Genomic DNA, 14,271 nt, shown 5'->3' with positions numbered 1-14,271 from the left:
ATGATTGATCCAGGAGGTAATGAACATTACAGCCACCAGGTGAAGCGATACGGTCAATAACAATGTTTGTGAGAATTATACGCATAATGTTGCTCACAAATCTGTAACACTCGTTCTATAATGACCAAATAAATCAGTCCTTTTTTATGCAAGATAAATAAAAAAAACTACTAGTTAAATATTTTTCTTACCTGATAACAGTAACATGTGGCTGGAACATCTGTGAGCCTGCACTCTATTTGAGAGGAAGTTTTAGCATGAGGGATTTGCAAGATGGATCGATATGCTGCCTGCAGGCTGAGATAGTGACATGGGAGACAAAGAACAAGGCTATTCCCTAAAGGAATTGCCTGAAGCATGCCGCGAATGAACTTCAATAATGTTTCAGTTGAAACACGAATTGGCTCACAATATCAATGAAAACATCTTATGCAGTGAGGTGCATGCACAGCAGAAGCGGGACATCCACAGTATGCCCCTGAGAGGGTGTGACACTGAACTCCGCCACACACTCATTTCCTCAAAGTCTGAACTGCGTTTGCCCTCTTCAGAAAACACAGGTCTAAAAGGTTAATTATTAGGATGCCTAAAGCAATGTAGCACACACAAAAACTGCTCCTCTGCACTAAACTGCACGTCAGTTCTCACATCTCTGTCATGATGCTTCACTCTAAATAAATTACTCTGAGCTTTGAAAATGGAAACTGATATCAAACTACATTCCTGTTTTGAAACTGGTTCATGTGCCTCCTCTACACTGAATTTCTCCCTGTATAGATGGTGTAAATTGAAAAGTCTGAGCTTTAAAGTTTGGCCGGTTTTGCAGGATTAAGAAAAACATATGCCAAAAAAAACCCCAACTGCTATTATGTATGAGTCAAGCTGCTCAGAGGACATTATTTGACAAGGTACACATTATCCAGGTCACCTGTCCAGCCAGTTATACCACAAACTCATCCAGTGTCAAGCTGTTATTTGACTAGAACGCTGTTCAGTCCTCTCTAACCCCGAACATCCAATGGATCCATCACATCCTGTTTACTCTGTTTCATCAGCCGTCAAATGTGATCATAATGTGAGCACGTACAAACGTAAAGCATTAAACCCCTGCATCAGCAGCAGTACTATTAACATCAAAACTAAATGTGCGCCTTGACTTCACATCTAATTACTCCAATCAGTCTGAGGTAACATTTAAAGTCTTTCCTTCCAAATAGCATACAAATGAGGCCCGCTGGATTTTAACAGCCGCTTCTCTCCACACATGTTGTACTGATATGTCTATCTGAATATTTCGGTCATGACAAGAATAAAAGAAGACACAGGGCATCCTGTAACAGGAGTCTATAACCATGCTAGCGGCTCTGTGAGAGTGTTCTTGAGCAAAAGCTAAAAGCCAGCATGCATGCTGATCATAGACTGTTTAAAAAATAATGATGGTAACCACTTATTCGTGGATTCCCAGAGCGCAACGCGTCATAATCTGAAAGCCACGCCCCCAAAGGGAAAACGAAGCCTGCTTTCCCCTCACACTTTCCCCTCCGTTTCCAGCCTGTTGAGTTTTCCCTAAGTCCAAATGCCGAAAAGTTGCTGTGTGGTGGGGGCTGCATGGCTAATATGGCTAAAAACCCAGAGCTTAGCTTTTATCAGCTGCTGAGCAGAAGAACAGAACCTTGTAGAAGACAAAAGTGGATACAGGCAATAAAACGTGAGGCTTCAACAGGGAAGAAAGTGTGGGATCCTGACACTAGGTATGCCTATGTGTGCAGGGAAAGATGCTGTGCTGCTGCCAGAGGAGCCGCTGACTGAGCTCCATCTGAGTGGTAACTCGCTAAAAGTGTCTGAGAAGTCCGGGGCTGTTCATAAAACATTCAGGACGCCACAGTTTATTCCACACTACTGAAGCTGCTCCTCTTTTTGGAACCATGGGAGAGTCTGTAATAACTTAATATAGCAAGTATCAGGTATGAATTTTTCATATCATATCAAAAATATACCGCTATTATTGTGAACGAGATGATATGTCACACCCCTACATGCTAACATTTGCTAATTAGCATGAAACACAAAGTTTCCCTGGAGCTGACGGGAATTTCACATTTTTAAAGGTATTTAGTCATAAACAAATGGAATAGGTGATTCCAATTGCAAATTTGATGACAATACATATGAAATGTGATCCTCCTGATGGTGAGGAAAAGTCATGGGATCATCAGAATAATTAGGATTCATTTTCTTGGGATCATGGATATCTGTACCAAATTTCATGGTGACCCATCCAATAGTTTTTGAGATATTTTAGTCTGGACCACTGGTGGATACCTAGAGTGTAGGTATTTTTTAGCCAAGCTAGCATGGCTAAAAATCCTCCAACACATAGCCCTATGTCATCCTCACTTGTCAAACTAGTTGCTATTGATAACACAGATGTAACTAATAACACTACGGCTGCATTTGGGTCGTGTTATTGTGCACATAGACTCACTCACACCTGTACTTTGCCAGTATGACAGAACACAATGTCTATTTTTGTGCTTGGTTTTGAGCTAAATCTGTGTTTGTTATTGTGATGTTACCAATGACCCTCTGTGGACGCCTGATACAGTTTAGCAAATGACTGTAGTGATATTTCACAGATAAGAAAGGAATTTAACAGAAATAGGTTTAAGGCCTCAATACACGTTCCTGTGCATACATAATTGTTTCAGAACAGATGTAGAGGTCCTAGAAAGATTCCACATTTGGAATATTTTAACTGTGACATTGGTAAAAGTCACAATAAGCCCTCAAGGAACACATTTTTTGATGAGAATGAGGACAAGAGCTCCAAGAGCTCCGGTGACCTCTGTAATCATCGGGTGGCTAAATTGAGGTTACATTTGCTTTAGGTGTTGGCAATTAATTCAGACTGGGGCCCACTCCAGACTTTTGTCCCCATTTCTTCTTCCAGAATATGGCGCTTCTAACCTTATCTCACCCGCCACCCACCCACTCAGCTTCCACACAAATACAGCGCATACTCACAAACATTGCATGAAAACAAAATCAATTGCTTGCTCTCAAACATTTTTATCTGTACACATTTATCTGTCTTTGCCTCTCACTGTCAGAATCCACAAGCACAGCATATGAATGGATGCCTGCTGGGTGCAAGGTACCACAAAGCCACATTATTAGTTGTTAATTCCACATTATATAGTTATTTGTTAATTTTTTTTTAAAGTAAAACTCTTTTTATGCCAGTCCTTGCTACGCATTTGATGGTGTTCTTGGTTTTATTCAGCCAAAGCACCAAGATAACTCAGTAAACCTGCTCAAGGTCTGAGGGGAAAGCTTCCTCCACTGATATAATTAGCTTGCTTTTCTTTGTCAGTGCTGCCCATCTGCAATTGAACTCTTTTCATGGCGAAGGAAACAAATCTTCCTCTAAAATGCCACCGTCACAGCAGGAACAAACCTTTAGCATTTCAGAACACGGGCTCTTAATTGCAAATAAATACCACGTTTACTTTGCATTTATCTATCCATTCATCTCATTTATTTTAGGACAAATATCACCTCTTCTCTCTGCTGTTGAGTATTTTCTCACATCCCTCAGCTCTGGCAGCTGTAACAGTGTATTTTTGTCCGTTTGGTCAAGTTGAATTGGTAAATTTTAACCGCGAGAGAGCATGAGAACAGCGAGGTTTGACTTTAGTGACAAGGGTGTACTGAACATGAACAATGTGTGCTCAGTGGGCAGGAAAATTGATGACAGCATATATCTGGAGGCTGTATACCTGCAGTGTTAAAGATGTCACACTGCTACTGGGGACAGTAGAGCGCTGGTGATTAAAACAGAAAAGGACAAAGCATAGCTACTCAACAGCAGACACTTTCAAAATGTGATGTTTTTGACAGCTACACAACCTCGACACATTTCACGGTACTCCGTATCTTTCGTTTTTTTTTTGCTCTCTTTGCTTCCTAACAGGCTGGGTCTGCCCTGCTAAAAGACATTCTTGCTCCAGTTTTGGTTGCATCACATTTTTTTTTCCCAAATAGGATCAGTAAAGGATTAGTTGTGTGGGGAGAACAGAATCAGCAAATGCAGTGACATGTTGCCTTCTTTTCACCTGGAGAGGATCTGAGCGTGTGCATGTGCTGGAGACAGATATCACCTCTCACCATCTGATACCCAGAATGCACACCTGCAGAAATGTGGGCGACACCTGCACGAGACTCTGCTCTGGGCTGTTTCTCTCCTATTTCACTCTCTCCACTGTTGCCTCAGGCGCCTCTAGATGGCACTGTGCAGCTGTTTGTAAACTGTCGCTCTCAACAGTAATACTGCGCTTCTGTCTTTGTGGATCGTCTGTCTAGATCCACTGCTGCGTTCTGAGGAGCATTTGAATGCCTCATTTCACTCTTACGCTATCCCTCTTTTTTGGTTATTTTTGTTTTTCACAGCCAATTGTGCTTAGAGAAAATGGTACTTTGGTCAGTCAATAGGTCAATAACAGATAAAGCATTGCTCAGTGGGAATTTTCAGCCTGATCAACTGTGTCTCTCAATAGTTTGCCTTTGTATATTTTCGGGGGAGAATGGCTCATCTTGGTTTTCAACATTACAACACTCAACTTCACAATGACTGACAGAGACACTGAAAGGCTTAAGCCAAATAACCTTGGAGCAACCTCTGGCAAAATACCCAAAGCTGAGCTCCAAGTCTGGTCAAGGTCACTACATTACTTTCACAGAGGGTGGGATACCGTTCCTGATCCGTTTCCACTTTCAAAAATTTGATCCCATTCTGCTTATTATACAGCCAGCTAGATATGACCCACCTGGATACATTAGTCACCTCTCTGCAGCCCCTCCGTCCTGCTCTATATGTCGCACAAAGGACAAAAAGGAGCTATGCAAGCAGAGCGAGGGGAAGCCTGAGCCACCATGCGATCTTTCCCAGTGAAATTAATCATTTAATATCTCTGCTGCTTGTTAAGGTTTTAGGGTATGTGGGAGACAGTCTGTTAAATGTATAGCATTTTTTTACAGCCCAGTGTAAAAAAAAAAATGAAGCAGTTTAATAAACAAACTGGAACGGAGTGGATATATTGTGTATTTCATAAAGGTTGTCTGGACAGTTTTGTTGCCTCACTCGCCCTTCAGGGCAAAAACTAACTTCTAATCTTATCTCACTTCTTTAACCACTAATTTATCATGACAATCACATCATTGCTATGTTATTACTGCAAAGCACACATGGTTTTAAGACCGGCAGTGGTAAAGTGTAACTGTGTATACACAGATTTGAGATACTTTTACTTTCCTTATGTACTTCAATGTTACAGATGTGTTAAATACATTAAATAACTGCTGTTACCCATTTACCTTGAAAGTTGGTGTTCAGAGCTGGGACTGACACCTCAGCCCACCCAATACAAGTTGGAAAACCAAGATATTGCCGGCAATACCGGTTCTAGCCAAGTTAGCCACAGCTACAGTAGCAACACCAGTTGATAAGAACACATAATGCTGCATTTTACGCATACAAACACTGTAGCAACATGTCCACAGATAGAAGGTAGACAGACAGTGTGTACGACTGCTTTAATGAGACACAAATACAACAGAAATGCAAATAAACAGTGAATTAATACAGCTATCATTACTGTTGCACGGAGCAGCCATCTTGTATTTTGAGGTCGTGGTTGGTGAGGTTACTCTGACTTTCTGGGTCAGAAATAGACCTCAGGGGTGTTCCAGTGGAAATTCCAACTTCCCAGTGCAAATGGAAAGCACCATGACTTCCTCTCACCCAGCTATAAATAGTGTTTGTGTGTAACTAGTTGCATGTAATTTAATCCAAAATAAATGTAACATGTAAAAATTGGTAATTAAATAGCAGTTACTAAAGAAAACATTGGTGATTACAAAGGGGTTACATCCAAATATATTTTCTGTAGAAACCTTATGTGTAGAATATAACACTCATTCTGATGCTTTACATCTTTTGGACATGGAGAAATTCTTTCCTTTGGCACATTTCCATACAACACAAGTCAGCAAATTTGAGTGCAACACTTATGCACTTAATGTTTTTAGGGATTGTATTTCCCTAGTTTAAAACATTTGTTGGAAAAGTAATTAAAATATAATAAGATTACTTTGTTGAAGTAATTAAAATAGTTACACAACTTATATTTTTAACAGGGTACTAGTAATCTGTAAACTAATACATTTCAAAAGTCACCTTCCCAACACTGACAGCAACATCAAACTGCACTATTTAAAGGTCTAGTGTGAGGGATTTAGTGACACCTAGTGGTGAGGTTGCAGAACTGAAACTTCTTCCATGCGCCTGCAGGGAGAACTTCAGTGCTTGACACAAAAACATGAACAGCACTATCTAGAGCCTGTGTTTGATTTGTCCGTTCTGGGCTACTGTGGAAACAACATGGTGGACGACATGCTTCTTATTTGGATTCAAGGATTCAGGTGATTATACACTGATAAAAACATAGTTACGAATATTATATTCCATTTCTGCCAACAGATGCCCTTAAATCCTACACACTGGATCTTACGTACGTACTACAATGTTACATATGACAGTATCCAATGTGTTTAACTCCCTATGGAAATGCTGTTTGTCAATGCATAAATCCATGGTCAAGAACAAACTGTGAACCTTAAAAAATCTATCATTCAGTAATACAGTATATGGGGGCATTCTGCTGATTCTGCATCAGTAAATTTACTTTACATTTTGCAGATAATAATTCTGTACTTTTGCTTCAGCTTGACTCTGAATGCATGATTTGTTGTCATAAAATAGGAATTACTGCATTGTGTTCCTCGTGTTTTAATCAGTGTTTTCCTAAGCTTTGTGTTGTCATATTCATTAGTTTGGGGCAGACTGTGCTTATATAAAGTACATCAGTGTGAAGGGAAAGAAATAATGTTTTCAGCTCACATAGACTACAGACCCCTGCTGGATTGGCATTTCACTGACATGTTACCATTATCATCAGAATGCACATTTCAGTGCCAGATGTGAGAATATGAACAGAGTATGGTAAATTATTTCACGCATGAACCACAGTGACTATATGAAGAGGCAAAATGTAGTAAAACGTCTAGCTATACAGATACTTATCAGTGCCAGACACTCCAGGAGAAATAACTTCACCTTACCCTCGACTATGACAAAATTCTTCAATCTCAGCCTCTTGCCTACATTTGAATTGCTGGGAACAGTACAAAAGCCAGTATGGGGACTAATAGAAATATGGAATGCCCTTCTAGTGTGTCCATGTCAATAACACCTGTAAAGTTGAGTAAATGTATTTGAGTTTCCTGGAGTTCTCTCTGACTAAATGAGGGAAGATAGCGTTTAATACTGGGACTTGGCAACAGCTTTCATACTTTAAGATCCCGCAAATCCATCTGCAGAAAAAGCAAGAGGCAAAAAAAAAAATTTCGGTTGTTATTGTCAATTCCCACTGGAGCTGTGGCAGTACTAAGACTGCAGAGGATACTGATAAGACGGCAAAAGAGACTCTACACCTTATCTCACTGGCACAGTCCTTGTTCACTCCGATTCCTTCCTTGCTGTACGTGGAGGGAAAAAAAAAAAAAAAAAAGAACCCAAACAAAACAAAACACATTTTTCCTTTTTTTAATTAATATAACAATTTCTTATTGTAGGAATCCAGACAATCCAGTTAATACTGAAAAAAGAACACTTTGTTTGACAATGATGATTACTGAAATGGGGGAAAAGATTTCCTCGTTTACATGTTTAATATTTTTTAATGATGTCTCTCAGTGGTTTTTCCCCCCGCATCTTTTTGAAGACGTACACTCGTTGCGGAATCAATTATCGGAGATCATAACCAACTGTTTCTGCTGCTGATGATAAGAGCATTTGCATCAGGCTGACAAATGGAAGAATAGGCACCGTATTTAGAAACACATTCTGACATCTTTCTGAAACAATCTGACTTTATTAAGGAAGACTAATAATGGTGTCCTTTTTACAGGCTTGCGTTGAGGGTCATTAAGCCCACCAGGGTAAGAAGCAGCTCTGGTGAAAAACAACACAGCTGGGATGGTGACAGTGACGAAGTTCGCGGGTGTAAACATAAGTAAGGGTCTCTTTCTACCATCTGATCTGAGCGCATCGTCTCACACATGGCGTTCGGTGGGGGTTACACACGACACAGGCACACATGACAAGTCACCTTGCTGGAGACCTGAATTTGTCCAGCTCAGTGACCTACCTGCACTTGTGACACTGCGAGGACCTGTAGTCATATACTGTACATCCTGCAGCCCTATTATAGACAAAGGCAGTTTAAACAGGGTGACATACTCTTATCTGCTACCAGCCTTCAGTGTGAGTGACTTTGTCCAAACCCTGTACAGCTCATTGAGTATATTATAGCTCATACATTCCCTGGGTCCACTCATGCTAATAATGCATGCACTTGCAGGATGGTAAGTCACTTTGGATAAAAGCATCCACAAAATGGCATACATCATGTCTCACTTAGAATCTACTAAATACACCGTCGCATAGAGAGAAAGGTTCGGAATCAATTTCTACCGGCAACAGCATATCATTTCACTCCCCCTCAACATGCTGAAGATAAGAGCAAACAAGTGGGTCAAGCTGAGAAGAGATGATATTTTTGGGAGGCAGCCATCTTTCTGTCAGGATCAAAGTGAAGTGGATGTGCCTTCTGCCCCCTGGGCTTTTCCATCAACAACTCTTTAAGTCTCAAAGGGGATAATCCCAAAATGTAGGTATTATGTACGCAAAGCCATTTCACTCTTGTGGTATAATTTTCTGTGAAAGCCTTTGAGAAGCCACATGTGAATCCCATAATTAAAGATCTCCACATAACAAACCGTGGCGTGTTCAACGACAGCGCTCTGCGGGAACCTATATATTTTTCATCAGGCGTGTTTACCTGATGTGGTGTAATTTATCTCAGTCTAAACTGACACTGCAGGTAAGCGTGACATGTTTTGTCACAGTATCCAAGAATCAAATGTTGTTCCCTGGGTATCGTGTTTAACAGAAGCCTGTCCCTGTTGTGCATTAACAACAGCGAGAGTAACCTCCCCTTGTATCAAACCCACAGCTGTCGCACATTTAACAGCACTGTGCTGGATGGTGTCAGTTGTGTGAAAGGGCTTCACCACGCTTTAGGCTTAATGAACTAAGCATAGCGATTAATTCATGGCAAACTTACAGCTTACACTGCAGGCATTGCTGAGACTCTTATCTACTCATTAATAGATAAAAAGATCTGAAACGTGATTGGCCGCGGCTTCCTGGAGGAATGTGTCTGAGTCTGCGACATTCATTAGCGTCCCACTATCTTTATCATTAAAGAGGAGTATTGGAAATTTATGAAAAAAAGAAAAACAGTTTTCAGGTGTGTGCTTGTTGAACTCCACGAATAATCCCTAATTGGATGGCAAATAGCTACCTGCTGCTCCATTTCCCTTCATGGACAAGGACAATCTTCAAAAGGCAGAGAGCGCAACTGTGTCTCCGCGGTGCATGTCATTCACCACCCCTCTCTCTGTGCATCCTGAGTTCTAAACAATTATGCTGAGACAACAGCTATTACTGCCTGTTATCCTTTATGATTGGTTTTCACATACAATATGACTTGTTAATAACTGTGCTGAGGACATCAAAAGGACACCTGCTCGATCCTATCAGCGTCACTGTCAATGAGCACCAGTCCCTCCCTTCAGCAAAAAAAAGGGAGAAAAAATATTTCACGGCATCATAGATGGCTTAAGGTTGCTCACAGCTGGGGGCAAATGTGTTCCTGTGTTGACTTCAACAATGGCAGTGCACTTATATGAACAGATACATGGCAGCTTAATGTGTGTGTCCACTAAGGAGGTTACTGTACATCCTGATAACAGAAGTGTGTTTTTAGGAATGATAAAAGTCACTACTGTTCATGCATAGCGTGTACATGTTGAGCTGTGTTCGCACTACGAGCAACAAAGCAACATGCTACAAGTGATTTCCAATGGAAGACAATGACATAAAGCAACTAATTGACGGCTCCAATGATGTGGTGAAGCATCAACCAACCATTTGTTTTTGTTTCTGTCTACGGTGCTGTGTTATTTAGCCAAGTTAGCAGGTCCATGCCAGATTTCTGTGTGCTGTAGTGCATATGGGGATGCAATAGGGCAGCAACATGTGGTATTAAAATAGCAGTCAGTCACTGATCAAGAGCACAGATATATTTTTGAACTAACACAAACATCAGATGACATTTAGTCGGGTGTTTTGTAGCAAATAGAAAACACATACAAGCCCATTATCTTTATAAAGAGATATCTGCATATTCTGCAGAATCTGGAGGCAATGGGATTTTGGTAGTTGGTAGTTCGTCTATAGTCTGAGTAGTATTGACTGATCATGTTTGAGTGGCAGGTTAACAGTCCGTGTGAAAAGGTGGAATGCATTGGCCAAAATGTGATCACAGACCCCTGACAATAATTTAGCTTAATATTAGCTTTTTAAAATTTCATCTGCATTCATATGCAGATATCTGTTTATAGAGATTAGCCGAGAGAACCAGCACACAGAGGAGAAAGTCTTGGCTCATTTGCTTAACCGGATCTTCCAAAATATTGACTGTTGTCTCCAAAAGCTTACTGTCATGACATAATAACTATGCCAACAAGCGCTTGAGCCACAATTCCAATGTTTCCCACAGAATTAGATTGTATCTGTGGCGGTAGCGGGTGTTTTTGCAACTGCAGTATAGAAGATTGTGATGTTTATTACAACTTCAGCAATATCTGCTGCCTTACATTCGACACACAACACAGCACACCCTCACCCAAGCAGCTCCAGGTGAAGTTTGTCTTTGCCTACCAAAGGCACAGCAGCCTTTAGTATTGATAGGCTATTACTTGTGATGTATAACCAATCAGATGGTGCTGAGGGCGGGGCACTGAGTGAGCAACAGGGTGGTGACTGCAGACAGAGTCAGGCGACAACTTTTCAATTACATTATTTTATCGGCTATTCGATTTTAAATAGCTAAAAAAAAAGAAAATCACGATGTGATGGTCAATGCTCATATTGTGGCGGGCTGCCACAAATAAATCAGCATTAGTGCGCTTGTATGTATGAGTGAGGATAGTATAGTATATGGTAGAGAGACCAAGAATTAGGCAAGGAGATGGATACCATTCTTATGCTTGTATGACAGATATGTAGCTTGAGCAGCCAGTTAGCTTAGCATAAAGGCTAGAAACAAGGAAAAGCAGCCTATCTCTATCCAAAAGTAAAAAAAAAAAAAAAATCAACCTACCCAGCACCTTCCCGTTGTGTATAATGATACACAGAAGCCAACATGTCAACAAGCATTATCTTGTGATGAAGTCATGATGATAAAATGTCATGTTTAAGATACTAAGTAGTCGCCACATCGTTATCCACGGTTAACTGGTTAGTCATGAGATTAAACTCCCAAGTGTCGATTCAGATGCGGGTGTTAACCCTCAAGACCGGAGGCTTGATGTGAACTCCAGCCAGTGACAGGGTGGAGAAAGTCTCTCTCTTGATTTCCCCATACTGCTTTTGAGCCACAAGCTTGACAGTTTATTGATCTCCCTCTCGTCTAATCAGTAGCCTTGTCACATTATAACAAAGGGGAGCCTAGCCAAAATGAAAGCAATTTACTTCAGCCAAGTGAAGATTGCAGGGCAGGGTGTAGTAGTTTTCTTCCCCCTTCATAGACAATCTGATACAGGCAGTAGTGGAGCTCGGCCTGAAATCAAAACAATGTCTCAGCGTATTCAGCCTGGCAGGGTGAAGCTGGGGGCAAACAAACACTCCAACGGCTTGTCCATCTTAAAGTCACCCGTGAATGCTGTTATTCGGTCAAACCAGGTTGTGAGAACAAATGTTAAATAAATCACAAAACGTGACTGAATAAGTTAACCTTTAGGAAACTGAGAGATAGGTAATCTAATAAAACAGTAAGTCAATTTGAAATAAATTGAGAATTAGATCAGGAGCATAAACATCAGTCGCTCTGCCTCCATCTATCTCCAAATGACTCTTTATTTATGCCACTTACAAAGTGGCGGCTGCTTTACCGGGGATTAAACATAATCATTATGTCAAGCGTCGCATGAGGTAATGAAGATATGTTGGTGAGGAGCGTCCTCACAAGGTACCGATATAACACTACTGTTAGAAACCACAACAAAAAATAAATAGGCTCGCGATTACCATTTAGATTGTGAGGCCTGGCCTGCAGGCTAGATACATGCACAAATAAGTAATTGAATTTGCACCTTCCCCTGTATAGGAGAAGCAAATCTGTCTGGAAACAGCTATACTTCCCAATCCCAATTTCTGCATCAGCCTGTTGTCATGTAGCTGAGGCCATCACTTCACTCCTACAGGCATTATAAATAATCATAAAAAGGCGATGTTGAGACTAAAGAGGCGCTCTCTTATCTCATCTTCATGCCTGTTCACTGATTTTTCACTTTCATATGAAGAGTGCTTTCTGGGTAAAAGGCCCACTGAGGACACACAGTCACCCAACATAACTCTAATATCTTTTAATTGGCGCTGCGTATTAGGGATAGGCATTAATACTTGAGTACTCATTTGTTTGTCAGTTTTTATTCAAAGTATGGAGTAATCGCCGCCCACCCTCCCACATGTGAACATGACTTTTATGTATTTTTTTACTATTTAAAATGGGTAAAATCTTATTTCATTGTAGAGCTGCGGGCAGTGTATTTCTTCACTAACCTCCTTGCTCTGCTGTCGCTTTCTGTGTTTATCATGAGACCCCTGCTGCAGGAGTATGAGCCTTGCACTGGGTAACAGCTGGTGAGAGTCCACCTGCACACACACACAAACACACACACAGTGACAGGACTAACTGTTAGCATCACTCAGCTAATGTTACCCTGTGCTTATTATCAGGTCAGAGTTGAGCCGTTTCAATGTTGATGTGGGGTTGTAGGTACTAGAGCCCTGCGCGGGACTGTTTTCTTCATCCCGCTCCTGCCCGCTCTCGCTAAATTTCTGACCATTACCGCCTGCAACCGCAACGTGTGTGTTACACTCCTGCCCGCACCCCCAATGTGTATGTCCACTCCCGCCCGCTCCCGCAAAACTCTAAGAATTTATGCCCGCACAATAATAAAGATGCATTGATTTTGTGTCTTCTCCCGTCCCGCAGGAGAAAACACGTCATTTTATAGGCTATTAATAAAGAGATTCATGGGGTTGTTTGTTTCGTTTCCCTGGCCTGCATGTCTTTTGACGCGCTGGTCAGGAATAGCCCTCCTATTTCGTTGTTTTCATTTAGTTTTTAATGAAATAAAAGCTGTTTCATATTCTATTCTCCTCCTCTGTATTTTATTTATTTTTCTACCTTTATATAATCATTCAGTGAATGAGGTTAAGGTCTCTTTTCTAAGAGAGACCTGAATAAGAAACATTAATGAGATAAAGATAAAGCTTATGCTCAATAACACCGGCATCATCACACCTCTTTATGTAATTAACAAATAGCAACGAGAGTAGGCTGTGAGTGGCTCAAATAACACTAATAAATAACATAAATAAACAAAGTTAACGATATGATATGATAATGATACGAATGAATTTAACAAATGAATCACTTGGCCATAATATTGCTGTGGAGGAAGAGAATGTTGCTGACCGACTGCGGTCCCAATCCCGTGCGTCTCTCTTCCAAGATGCGCCCACAGACACTAAAGGCCCGTTCTGAAGGCGCACCGAATGCAGGGAAACTGAAGATGAAATGCGCCAGCTTTGAGAGCGCAGGGAAGTAGAGGGCTCAGTGCGCCTTCAGACCTTGTTTGAGCTTCTTTTCCACAACATTTGTTAACTCCATCCTGTCGCTATAGGCTATATCCCGATCCTGCAGTGTTTTTTTAGCCGCCTGTTCCCGCCTGCAGCAAAGTTCAAACCACCCGCTCCTGCAAGATTGCAATGCAGCCCTCTAGTTGGTACCATTGATCTTAGACGCTGCTGTGTTATTTTTTTACTATTTAAAATGGGTAAAATCTTATTTCATTGTAGAGCTGCGGGCAGTGTATTTCTTCACTCACCTTCTTGACCTGCTGTTGCTCTCTCTGTGTTTATCATGAGACCCCTGCTGCAGGAGTGCGAGCTCCACACCAGGTAGCAGTTGGTGAGGGTCCACCTGCACACACACACACACACACACACACACACAC

The 14,271-nt window shown here is 41.2% G+C and overlaps 1 protein-coding gene across 1 annotated transcript in view; it reads right to left on the bottom strand.

Moving 5' to 3' along the window:
- LOC125892792 (uncharacterized) overlaps nt 1-12,903 on the bottom strand; it is a 44,323-nt gene extending 31,420 nt beyond the window's left edge. Inside the window, exon 1 of the mRNA XM_049583027.1 lies at nt 12,809-12,903. The gene's annotated coding sequence lies outside the window, so the exon portion shown is untranslated. The remainder of the gene's footprint in view (nt 1-12,808) is intronic.
- Between the last annotated feature and the right edge of the window lie 1,368 nt (nt 12,904-14,271).

Source organism: Epinephelus fuscoguttatus, linkage group LG8, assembly GCF_011397635.1.
Source record: "Epinephelus fuscoguttatus linkage group LG8, E.fuscoguttatus.final_Chr_v1".
NCBI lineage: Eukaryota > Metazoa > Chordata > Actinopteri > Perciformes > Serranidae > Epinephelus > Epinephelus fuscoguttatus.
The sequence above is the reverse complement of the archived record's forward strand: the minus strand, read 5'-3'. Positions and strand labels throughout refer to the sequence as shown.